Source organism: Archocentrus centrarchus, chromosome 23 (assembly GCF_007364275.1).
Source record: "Archocentrus centrarchus isolate MPI-CPG fArcCen1 chromosome 23, fArcCen1, whole genome shotgun sequence".
Lineage (NCBI taxonomy): Eukaryota > Metazoa > Chordata > Actinopteri > Cichliformes > Cichlidae > Archocentrus > Archocentrus centrarchus.
The window spans coordinates 14,576,000-14,588,770 of NC_044368.1; the positions used below are offsets into that span (position 1 = coordinate 14,576,000).

The 12,771-nt window shown below is 42.6% G+C and overlaps 1 protein-coding gene across 4 annotated transcripts in view; it reads left to right on the forward strand.

The window, feature by feature from the left end:
- Positions 1 to 12,771, forward strand: part of prickle1b (prickle homolog 1b) — a 74,807-nt gene that overhangs the window by 43,129 nt on the left and 18,907 nt on the right. The window contains exons 1-2 of one of the 4 annotated variants that reach the window (XM_030719981.1): positions 4,590 to 4,794; positions 5,154 to 5,343. The exons of 2 other annotated variants lie outside the window; for them this stretch is intronic. The gene's annotated coding sequence lies outside the window, so the exon portion shown is untranslated. Of the gene's footprint in view, positions 1 to 4,589; positions 4,795 to 5,153; positions 5,344 to 12,771 lie in introns of those variants that run through there. One more of the 4 variants, XM_030719982.1, reaches the window with a different exon arrangement.

Here is a 12,771-nt window from a genome sequence, read left to right on the forward strand (position 1 = left end):
TAGAACAACAAAACAAGGGGAGACAGTGCAAGCCTTAAATTCATCTTTTGGACTGCTGTCACAAAAGAGTTATACAGATCCCTTTTCTTTGCATTTTGTGGCGTTCCATTTGCCTTGAAAGTCAGCGATGTGAGTGACATTACTCCCAAGTTGAGTTCATTCCTGTAGTAAAGCGGGAAAAGCAAGGAAATACAGGATTTGTTGTGCTCTTTAGCAATGTAGAGCCATTCATGCAGCACTATTAATACAGCGCAATGCTTATTTTTTTGCACTGAAAAACACCAGTGCAGCACATTCATGGATAGTACCTGGTCAGAGATTCACAAATTATACATAGGGAGGTGCTGCAACAGTTTGAACAGTTCTGGAAAAACTGAACTTTGACAAAACCTGGAATTTCTTTGGAAAGCGTTCCAGTTGGAAATTCTGACTGGAAACTCAGAAATTCCACCTTCAAATGGAATGCACCATGGGCACGAGTGTTGTTGTCAGATTGATAGTGGAGAGGAGGCTTCATCAGAATAATGTGCATATGAATTACACTCCAATAAATTAATATGACTGGATGTTGGTTGTGACTAAACCAATCATTGTAAAATAATCTAACAATACAGGAATGGCATCAGGTAGTATTGATTCTAATCTGAAAATATAAAAGTAATCCCTTCTTATCTCTATAAGTGCTGTTATAATTTGTGTTGGCTGATTATTTATTTATTTATTTTTACTAAAACAGGAATGGCCAGTAACTGAACCTTCTCTGACTTGAGTTAATGGCAGGATCTGATGACAGCACAGTGATAACAGAGCACCCTGCTGACCCCAGTCTTACTTGTGGTGGAGACAGAGATAACACGGGCAGATAGACAAATGACAGGGTAGAAAGAAAACACAGGTTGCATGGAGATAAACCTGAGTAACAGTAACTGACTAGACCTGCATGTATGCATTGTGACACTATTGTGTAAAAGCAGATATCCTTTCGCTTTTCAGTTAGGATGAAAAACAAACTCTGCCTTGAGTTTATTTTAGTCACTCTGATCAGCAAAGGTAGAGGAGGATTTGGAGGTCATTTCTGTGCACTCATATTTTGGGGACAGTTGGTGTTACGAAATGCATACCTGATTCCCACAGCTTGATTGACAGTTCTCCTTTAGGCCAAATCTGGAACCACTTTCCTTATTCTCAGAAAGGTCCTCTTGGAACAAGGTCACAGAAAGAAGTAGCCAATAGTTGTGATTAGGAAAGGATACTGTTTTTTAATGATCCCATACTATTTTACCAGCTACCCGAAGCATTGCTGTTACTCAGGGCTTTTAAAGCCAAATATCTGGTTTTACAGCAGGACTAGTTGCTGTTTGTAGGTTTCCCAGGCACAAAGTGGCTCATCTTTCTGACACAGTTTCATGGGGTTAAATGTCACTTAAATGCAGAAATTCATTAGTCACGTTAAGGACACGGTGTGTGGTTTTCCATTATTTTTAATGACCAGATATCGTGTTTCAGGCAAGATTACGTTTTTTTTTTTCTGCTTTCACACACATATATATACACTAGTACACCCAGTAAACTTTTCCCTATTTAAATGCAGTGAAGCAGTAAAGTAAAATCATCAGGCTTCCCCAGTCCTGCTAATGTGATAAATAGGCCGCTGCATCACGGATAAGACTGATGTAGTTCATATCAGATGCCTTTTGCTTTCTCTGAAAACCAGATCTGCTTATATGACAATAACCCCTCCATGCAACAGTTTGATATTCACTCACTGGTCATGGCACCCGAGCTACCATCACAAAGTGCGCAGTCCCACATCAGTCTGGATTGTTTTCAAAGCAGCGTTCCATGAAGAAAAGAGAAGAATAGGAGAATGGAGCGAGTGAAAAGACGGGATCAGAGATGTTAAACATGCTGCGCCTAGCGCTGACACTTCCATCCACTGTGCTGTATTTCCGCACACCACAAGGTGACGGGGGGGCAGGATTTACTCCCCTTTTGTGCTCTCCCCGCTGCGCTGATCCTCGCTTCCTCTCTGGCTGCATGTGAAGGCCTATAGGCTTACCTTTTATACCCCCCCCCTCTCCCTCTTTTCTGTATCTCCTGTAAATAGGCCTAATGTTACAGATGTCTGTGTGCGAGCACAAAGAGTTGAGGCAAAGCACAGAGGCCGGCTCTATGCTGCATTGAGGTGAGTAGAACAGGTGGCAAAGAAAGCAATCAGGATGCAGAAAATGATCAGATTTCCCTATTAAAGGTTCAGGTGGGCTATAGCCCCAAATGTCTGTGTGGTGCTCAGTAATTCAGGCAAAAAGTAGACTCTGCCTCACTCCACTTCTGGTGCATCATTCTTGGCAAAAATTAAGTAAAACTAATGCCAGGGCCCATTTTGATCTGTGAATTCAAACTTTCTCCATAGCTGCACTCATTATATGTCTCAAAGTCTATGAAATGTGAAATGTAAATGTAAGTTGTAAATCAAGCTGTCAGAGTGTCAGAGCAGCAGCCAGCAGGGTGAACAAGGGCGTCCATGGGTCCCTCGCTGTGTGGGCTGACTGACTGGCTTGCAGGGACAATAAGCCATACTGTTTGACCTGCTCTGCCTGTCACACTGCCAACTTCACGGACATTCAAACAGCTATCCTCTCTCCCCTGGCTCCACAGCAGTGGACTGAATTCAATCCAACTGGTCAGCTCAACAAATTATTACATGACATTAATCCATCTCTGTGTCTAAAATAGTTATCTTTCTTATAAACCATGAAGTAAAAAAAAAAGATACAAAAAGCACCTTGCCAGAAGTCACTTTTTAAAAAAACAAAAAAATACCAGTTTTACACATCCACCATTAATTATATCCATCAGTTTATTTATTTATTTATTTTTTACCTGCTTATCCAATCCAGAGTGCAGGGGGGGCTGACACCTATCACAGCTGCCACACGGCGAGAGGCTGGGTAAACCCTGGGCAGGTCGCCAGTCCATCACAGGGCTAACACAGAGAGACATTCACACCTGTCATGAATTTAGAATGGCCAATTAATCTAATATGCATTTCTATGGATTGTTTGAGTAGACAGAAGAAACCCACAAAGGCACAGGAGAAACGTGCAAACACCACACAGAAAGACCCCAAATGAGCAGGTAGTTCTTGCTGTGATGCTGTGATGCAAGAACTACCTATATATATTTAAATATATATATATATATCCAAACCAATATGCAGTGGCTCTGTGTTTCCCAAGGGATCAGTCCCATTGATGTTGTCAGTGAAGAAGCTAATCGTTACAGCTGGGACAGTGGAGCGGAGCTATTTGATGACCTTTATCTATGCAGAACATTCAGTGCTGCCTTGCTCTTTTATCATACACCTACACACACCCATCTAAGCAAAACCTCATAAATTAACCAGTGAGATGCTGAGCACCGAAGTGTGAATATCAGTAAGGTGGTGATGGAGATAACACTTCTTGTCAGGTCAACTCACTTTTATTTATATAGCCCGTTTAAAACAGTAGAAGGTGACCCAAAGTATACAGCAAGAATGAGGACTGATTGTGACAGCAATTGATGATCATGATGATGATACTTTATTGATCGCACAATGGGGAAATTACAGTTAGTCAGTGAGTACGTGTTAAATCAGTGAGTACAAGGAAAGTACATGTATAAAAACAAAAAAATAACACTCAAATCATAATAAGAACAACAGCTATAGATTGAATTGTAATGCAGGCCTGAATTAATAATAAATAAATAGGATAATTAATTAATTGTGAGTGGAATTGATGGGAAATAATAGGGAACCTCTGATTGAGTTGAAAGTATGGGACAAGTGGTGGGTGAAACTGAGGTTACAAAAATTTATAACACGTATAAAATATTTTTTTAATGTGTATAAAACTTTACAAGCAGAAGACAATCTTCTGACACTGGCTCATTTCAATATTAATATTGCTTTGCGTCTGCAAGTAAAGGAAGCCAGTTTGGATCACTGAACATACATGCTTTCATTCTGGGCTGCACAGTGCCTAACCAGTTTTGAGTTTCATGAGCCTGCTGCTTGCTGCATGGACCATGTGATATACAGTGCCATACATGCCACAGACAGGAAGGGAAACTGGGACTGGGTCAGTGTGGGAGTCTATCCCATCAACTATTCCTGTAAAACTCATAAATTATGAAGACCAGGTGAAGCCAAGAACATTTTATCACACAGCTGCCTCTCTGTTCCAGTGTGCATGGTAATCACTAATTAATCTATGATGGCCTTAGCATCCTTTATGGCACGTTTAACATTTATTGCATGGTCTAATGGGGAGGGTTTTTTTTTTGTTTGTTTGTTTTTTAAGAGCCCATATAGCCCATCTATGCCACGTCTTTTTTTACTTCCAAAACAAATCTATAAGCTCATAGCTTGGAGGTGTACAGTATTCTTTCTTCTAGAGAGAGGAGGCGTGTGTGCGTCTGTGTGAGTACGGGGGAGGGAGGGAGGGAGGGGAATAGGGGGTAGGCGACCCACGTTTAAGCCAATAGGCGCAGCGCAGCGCTAATGTCATCGCCGGACGCTTTAACTTGGTGCCAGAGCTGCGCAACGCTCAGCCCTGGCGAGAGTTCCTCTCATTAACTCCTTCTTGATCCACGATCATGCACTGAAAACACCATCCCTGAGCAGATTCGGAACGGGACGGAGTTGTGCGTGTGAGGTTTGCAGCCAGCCCGAATGCCTCCACAGTCGTGATTATATTTTGATAAAAGGAATACTCATCCAGCCGCGCACCGAGTTGTTCCTTCTTGAAGGTGAGTGTTGGACTCAGTAATTCATTTTGTTCTGTTAACTTTAACTGTCGCGGGCCATTCAGTGATGTGCGCGTTTGTGATGGCGCTTTTGATCGCCAGAAGATAGGCTGTTAGGTGAAGTCATGCTTTTGCATCATCATGCGTCAACAAGACCGAGAGATGGAAATGATTCGGCTCTCCATTACTTCATGGCCAAACACACGAAAACAAGAAGAAAGGGAGTTCGCTGAGGCTCCGTGGCATGTTTAATCCCAAAAGAGAAAAGAGCAAGCCAAAAAAAAAAAAAAAGTGAATCTGTGAGCCGGGGGGGTACTTGGAAAATGTGTGTGCGTAATGGAGGTTTACATTTTGGTTTCCAGATGTGTGGACTCAGCTGCCTCTTGTCACTCAGGTGGGCTCCATCGCTTTCTCTCTTTTTCCCTGCGGGTTCAGTCTTGGTCTTCTAAAACTCCTCTGAAGTACATCTGTTGTGACACACCGCAGCCCAAATCCACAGACACATGACAAAGCGAAGCCACATCATTCCAACCGCGCTAAACAATTGACAAAGTAAGGCATTTCTTTCATATCCAGTCCCACATCAGACTTTAATCAAGTCTTTCATTGATATCAGTTTGATAAAAGATGTGCGTGTTTAATCTGCCTTAGTTTTAGAATTCTAACTCAGAGTACATAAAATCTAGTTAAAAAGTAAAACTGCGAATATAAGTCCTATAGTGACGTGTTAAGGTAGATTTCCAATGCTGGGGAAAGTGTCATGAAGCCGGTGGTGGCACCTAGTGGTGGGAGAGATTGCAAAGATGCTGCAGTGAGAGCAGCAGACTTGTGGATCCAATTCTTTTATTTTTTAATATGAGAATGTTTGTGTAGTAAAATGTATTATCTGCACCGTAGTCTAAATTCAGAATCTTAAATAGAATATTCTGAAACAGCACTTTGCCCCAGCAATGCTCTCAGTCCCATGAAACCAGCTTGTTAAAGGCCCCAAAGTTAGGTGAGCCAGGATCAGAGCAGCCGAGGATCAGGTGACTGAGGTGTATTCCCCCTCTGTGGGAGGCCAGTCAGCCTGACTGTGCTCCGCTTTGCTGGGGGTATACACGCGGCTATGCTAAGCCTTTGTTAATGAGTACGTATCTGTATCTGTGTGTGTGTGTGTGTGTGTGTGTGTGTGTGTGTCCTTGTCTGTGTGTGGTACTGGGCCTAAGTGGTTGTGGATCAGCATGTCCATTACTTTGTATGCTTGTGTGCATGCATGCATGTGTGTTTGCCTTTGCATCCACCTCTGTCCTTATGTGTTCATGCAGGCGTGCGTGCGTGTGTGTGTGTTTGTGGGTGTGTGTGAATGAAAGTGAGATAGTTGTTTGGACTCGGGAGTTAAGCTGCTGTTAATTGGTCAGCCATTTGGACCACATGGGAGAGTCGAGTCAGGCAGTAGCTGAAATGTTCGGTATGTTTGGCTTGACTTCAGTGTGCTGTGGGACATAACACTGATTCCCTCATATAGACGCTGAACAGGGTGTTTGTCTTGTGTCTATATATATATATATATATATATATATATATATATATATATATATATATATATATATATATATATATATAAAATTTATTTAAAGTAATGGGAGGCAGGGAGCACAACTCAATGCAAAGCTTACCAAAATGTAATTTCATATATACAAGTTTACTGTGACCATGACATGCACTTTTGGCAGTTATCCAGCAAAGAAACAGTTTGACACATGAGAAACCATTAAAGCACTAATTGTCATTTTTACAAGTTGTTTTTTTTTTTTTTTTTTTACAGCTTAAACTAATTTTGGTTATCAGAAGATAATTAACATCAGCAGTAATTTTAGTAGTGGTATTTTCTATTCTGAGACATTCTGTTAAGAACAGCAGTAAAGAAAAGATCAAGCATCTGTGACAACATTGGTTAAGTCACAAATGAAAAGAAAGAGTTGGGTTAAAGGTGGGTTGCAAAGTGGCTTGCAAAAGCAGCAATAGCTGGAGGCAGCTTCAATAGCTCGCCCTACTTTCCATTTGGAAATGTAGGAGGGTATCAGCTGAGCTATCAGCTGATGCGGGCAGGCATGGAAATCAGCTGTTATCAGCTGATGTTTACTGAATCAGTTCATTGATTTCACCTGTTTCACCCTTTTGTACACAACTCGGGTAGTTGCAGATTATCATTTTCAGTGATACAGGGTGCTATCACTCTTTTTTTATGTAACAAGAATAATGAAAGCAAATGTTTCCCCAGAAATAAACAAATAGAAGAGTTTGTGTCTTTAATGGGGAGGTTTGATGGAAGTTTTTTGCTAGCTTAGCAAAAAGAAAAAAAAAACAGGGCTGAAAGGTTAATTTTGTTTTAACATGTAACAATGAGGGGAGTAAGAAAATATTCTAGGCAAGGAGGATGTGAATCAGATGGGAGGTTATGAAGCAGATGTAAAGGAGATGACCTTTCAGGCTTTATCAAAAGACAAGAATGACTAGATGCCGCACAGTTTCGTGTCTCGCTTTGGCAGGAGAAGTGGACAAATTATGAATGAACGAATCCTTGACTTCTTGTTTGTTCCGCTTTCACGAAAGCCTTGCCGGCTTTTTGTTTGTGGACAGTTTCTAGCTTGACAGATTCATTTTTCAGAGCGGCGTCTCTTGATTAGAAACACAAAACTCCTGCCCGCACTTCTTCGTTTCTTCTCACATGCAACCCAGATTCTCATTCTCCAGTGGGGTTTGACTGCCAGAGAGGAAATCCAGCCTGGAGATTGTTTTGATATTGTTGGACACTGTCCTGGAAAACCTTCACTTACTCAGCGACAAGGGTGTTCTGGATGCAGAACCACTGGCTCCTCTGCTTAAACACCTCAACTGATCATAGCAGTAAAGATGCTTGAGGAGCTCCGGTTGTGCAGACTTTACACCCTTCTTGTGTCCCACTGTTTAACTTGGAGGAAAGATTGGCATTAGATTAAATAAGTGTAACCTAATAAAAAACATAGGCACAAATGTGAACTGCATGTGTGTTTGTATATGTGAGAGCGACCTCCACCTATTAGCGAGGCAACACTGCTTGGTCTGTGCGCCTCTCTCAGCCTAAGACCAACATGTGTCCACACAGGCAAGTTTGTTCTGTCATACTGGAATTAATCGAGTGTGGGGTTGTGTAAATCATTCCAAACCTCAGAAAACACACACATACAAACACACACGTGTATACACACACATGCTTGCCAAGCAGCTATCCCCTGTAGTTGTGTGCAGAGGGCCAAACAGTGAAGGGCCAATTACTGAGCTGGAGAAACAGCACAGGGAACAATGAAGAACAGGCCTTTCCTGGAAAAAATGTGGATGTCACAAAGCTTTGTGAGAAAGAGAAATGGCCTTTTTACTGACATTTTGGATACTAAATGGTTAATCCAGAGACTAACTGAGTATTAAAATAGCCATTAGTTTAGTTTTTTTTTTTTTTTTTTTTTTTTTTTAAAAGCAAATGTGAGTGAAATGCCTATCAGGCATCACTATTGGTCAGGTCATTCATGTTCATGTGGGGGCTGAGACAGCAATCCTTGATCTACAAACACTAATCGTGATCCTTGTGCTCATTAAGTGGTTTCAGACCAAACCCTGCAGGCCGCATTGGCTCCACAAGCCTTGTATTATGGTCAGCTTGCGGCGAGGAAAAGTAATTCGGGGCTTAGAGGAATATCAGACGCTGAGTAATGGACTCAGAGAGGGAACTGAGCTTAACTCTGTGTCAAAACTTGCAGCGGAGCTGAAATAAAGTTGCCCGCAGCGCTTGCTAAGTGATGCAAAACTGAGGTGTGTTTAGAGTTCCTGACTCGTGCTTGCGAGTGAGAGTCAATTTGGCACCAAGTTAATTACCTATACACAAAGCTCTATTTGATGATGATTAAAGCCACACACACACCTGCCCAGACACTGCCAGTCGCCAGCCTCTGTAGTTAAGGAGACATTAAAGGTGATGATTATTAGATGATAATAATTGAAAGGCTTTAAAGCCCAAGTAAAGGTAAACAGTATAGATAGAAGCAAAGTCTCGTATAGAAAGACAAGATTTCGCTGCAAAAACCACGTAATTATTCCCATTCAAATGACCGCCCTGAGGCAGAGCGCAAATGATAGCTTTCAGTTTTGTTTTTGATTGGGGGGGGGGGGACATAAAAGGTCTCCTCCTTAGATTCTGGGCTCTTGTTGGTTGTTGAGGGCAACATCAATCGCACAGTCGTGCTGCTATGATGAGAAAACCTCTTCCAATTTTGGTGATCATGTTTCACAGTTTGATGTCTGGTGGCTTCAGGTTTTCACCTCAGCAGAAAGAGCAGCCTTTCTAAATCCGTAGGACAATGTCAAAAAATGTTTTTGTCAAGGTTTATTTTTTAGCAAAACCCGATACTTTTGGGGTTAACGTGCGGACCCAGCTGGCAGCTCCTGCTCTCTATTTTTGCTATTAGATACACAAAGCCATTACCGAGGAAGACTTGCCAAAAAAAGAACCTTATTTAAAGGAGAAACCTATGTCGAAAACAAAAGTTACATGATTTCAGGTCGGTGTGCAGGAAAAGTTCTTATTTGTGAGTCTGTTTCAGAGTGTGCATCCGCAAACATGGCTTAGCTTCTGCCCCTCTTTCCACAAATTGGTCTCATGTGTTTGACATTGTGTTCCTGAGGCTAAGACTGAGTTGAATGTCTCAACTCAGACCTAATCAGAGACAGTCTCCTCTTTTCCCTGCCTTCATTGAATTTTCATCTTTCTTTCTTTCCCTCTTCTTGTGACCATGAGCTAATCACTGTCAGGCAGCTTCACAAAACGGGAGCAGATGCAGCAAACGACACGTTTAGAGCTTCGTGAAAAATACGAGCTGGCAAATTTAGAGTCATCCCTATGATGAAACACTTAGCTAAAATTATGTTGGGTGGTCGCCTGTCTCTGCGGAAGTCTCTGTGGGATGTACCCTATCTGTCACTGCATCTCCATGTTGCCTGACACGATCCCAGAGGAACAGCAACCTCTTAATTCATTCAGAGGGGAAATGGCTCCATCCAATCTGATGCCACCCAGACTCAGGAAATGGCCTGTTGTGATAAATGCGGTATAAATGAGGGTGGAGAAAATTGCAGCACTATCACCAAATTTGCCAAAAAGCTGTGCGTTTGCTTTCGCTTGAGCGCTTGCAGAATCCCAGCTTTCCATATTAAAGCATCTATAATCAGTATTTTTAGCAATCAGTTCACAATGTGGAAGGTGAAAGAGCTCAGGGTCTTTTTGGGGGGGGGGGGGGGGGTGCAGTTTACATTGATTAATATTCAAATTTATATAAGAGCACAGCTTCATCTTAAATGACTTTCCCATCTTACATAATAAGCCCCCAGCTGCCTTTGTGTTCCGTGGCAAGCTGTGGTGTATCCTTCTGCTGGGACAATTTCTCCTCCAAGCCGTGGAGAATATACCAGATATTCACCCAAAGAGGTTAGCTGATGAAAGCTTTGGGGGTTTTCCAAGTGCTCTTAACAAAACTAATACAAACAGTGATTTGACTGTTGTCTGCGTTTCAGTGCTGTGAGATCCATCTGTTCCTTCTTTTTTTTTTTGCCTGTGAAAATGAGGTTAAATTGCCACTTGTATTAATGAGGTGGTAAATAAATTTCTTTTGTGTTTACACAAATGACCTCAAAAACCAGACAGTAAACTGTGTGTGTGTGTGTGTGTGTGTGTGTGGGGGGGGGGGGGGGGGGGGGGGGGGGTTCCATTATCTCAAATCAACCAACTGTGGAAAACAACATGTGGGGCCCCGTTTGTGTGTGCATACGTGCATGTATTGGTGCACACTTGTGTGTTTTGCATTTGTTTTTTTATCATTCGATACTTTACACATGCTTTTTGGTGTGCTGTTGCATGCTTCCTTTAGAGGAACCCCCCCACCAAGGACTTCCCCCTCGGGGCCTTTCAGACATCTGGCTGTGGATGGACAGCTCGTATCCCCAAGTAATATGTGCCGTTAAGCCCCTGGGAGCTGCCGCTGTGCACATCATTACAACCCTCCTCGGGCTTTGCTTGGAAGTTCACTGAAACCCTGGTTCAGAGAGGTACAAATATGCTGTATATCCTTTTATACTACTTCCTTCCCAGTTCGTCCCCCATCTGTTGCAGATTAGTCTTCAGTGTGTGTTTAGAGAGCAAAGCCCGTTGCTGAGTGGGACTGATAGTAAACCCAGAAGGTTTTAGTCAGAACTGTCAGGTAGGTCTGAATTAACAGAGAGGCCAACTGAGGATATGCCCGGCTGAGAGGAAAGACAAGGGGGTGGGGGTGGGGTCTAAAGAGAGAAACAGACAGGGAGAGGGTGAGACAGGCTCCAGAGTTACACAGCGAGCCCACCAAACGGTGCGTCTGTTTACCCGTGGACCTCAGGCCCGCTACTCGAGGGCCAGTGTGGAATGCCAACATGGGCTGCCTGGCCAAATTCAACCACAGTCACTGGGAGAGGAGGGAGAGAAAAACACCCCACAAAATGGCCAGTCACGCCACTTTCCCTGTGATAGCGAGTTTATTTAAGCACGTAGCTCAAAGCGACGTTCATTTAGCACGCAGTCTCGATATCTGCCGCTCCTGTGGCATCCAAACTCCTCATTAAAATGTTTGTGTTGCCTGCTGAGTTAAGCTGATGTTGCTCACCTCTTCTGTTGCCCGACTTTTACTGGAGATTTCAAAATCTCCACTAAAAATCTTCACAAAGCGGGGCTTTGGAATGCACAGTGAAACTAAAGGCTGTATGGTTTCACATACACACCCTTCTCCCCCCTTGATGCAGCTTTGAGAACTGTGCCAGCCCATGCAGGCCAAACTGCAGGCCGAGTGTGACAAAGTGCCCGGGGCTGCAAACTTGGTCAGACCCGTCTTTCCCAGCTCTAATGTTTCCAGTGCTAAATTATGGGAAAGTGAGGGTGCCGGTTGTGTATTGCACAGACGGTTTATGCGTGTGTGTGTTTGTCTGTTCTGCGTGACTGATGTGCCATCCCTCCAGGGTCCTGTCATTAAGCCTCTGTGTACACAACCCCAATCCCTGGCCTACATCTATCTCTTATACAGAATTCATGTGGGACTTGCGCGCGCGCACACACACACACACACACACACACACACACACACACACACACACACAAACCAAAAGCTTTCCCATACTAAATGTGATGCAACTCCGTAGGTTGTCTTGCAGAATATGTCATCAGATGTGGCTGTTTTTACATTTGCGTCTCCCTCTTTTCGTTATTTTTAATGTTTATTTTTCATTAGGAAATACTTGCATCTCAGTTTGAGTGGCATAGCTCATTAAAAGCCCTGATTTATCTGTTTCTTTTGGCTCAAACATGTGACACACTGTAAATCAGTCAAATGGATACTTCCAGGGAGAGAGGGGGACTTTTTGTAAGAGCAATAACAATGCTGAGTTAAGTCAACGTAGAGTAGATCAGCAAAAATAATAAAACAACTTCGAGCCAGTACAGCTGGATGGTGTGATTTTTATTTCTCTGATTCCAAGAGCAAGATAAGCATGGGTGCTTTTCTTTTTTTAAATATTGTAGTCATCCTTAAGTATAGTATGTGGGCTAAAAGTAGTTTTTTGTGACTTTTTCTCAGAAGAGCAGCTTTTATCTCTTTAAAAGAAACATTTTGTAGACTTTACACCAGCAGCATATTTCTCCTGTTAACAAGTATGTGATTTTTTTTTTTTTTCATCTTCATCATCAGTCGCTCACTCACCTCTGTTCTGTTCTAGCTATAAATATCTGCTGTTCTTTCTCTCTCCTTTCTCTGCTGTGGTTCATTTTGAGAGACTCCAGTCTGCACGAGAGCCAGTGTGATCTCAGCAGCCTGTTTTTAAGATTCTTCAAACCCACACACACTCCTTTCAAAGCCTTGGTTAAAATGTCTCCTGGCCTGGCTTTTATTAAAG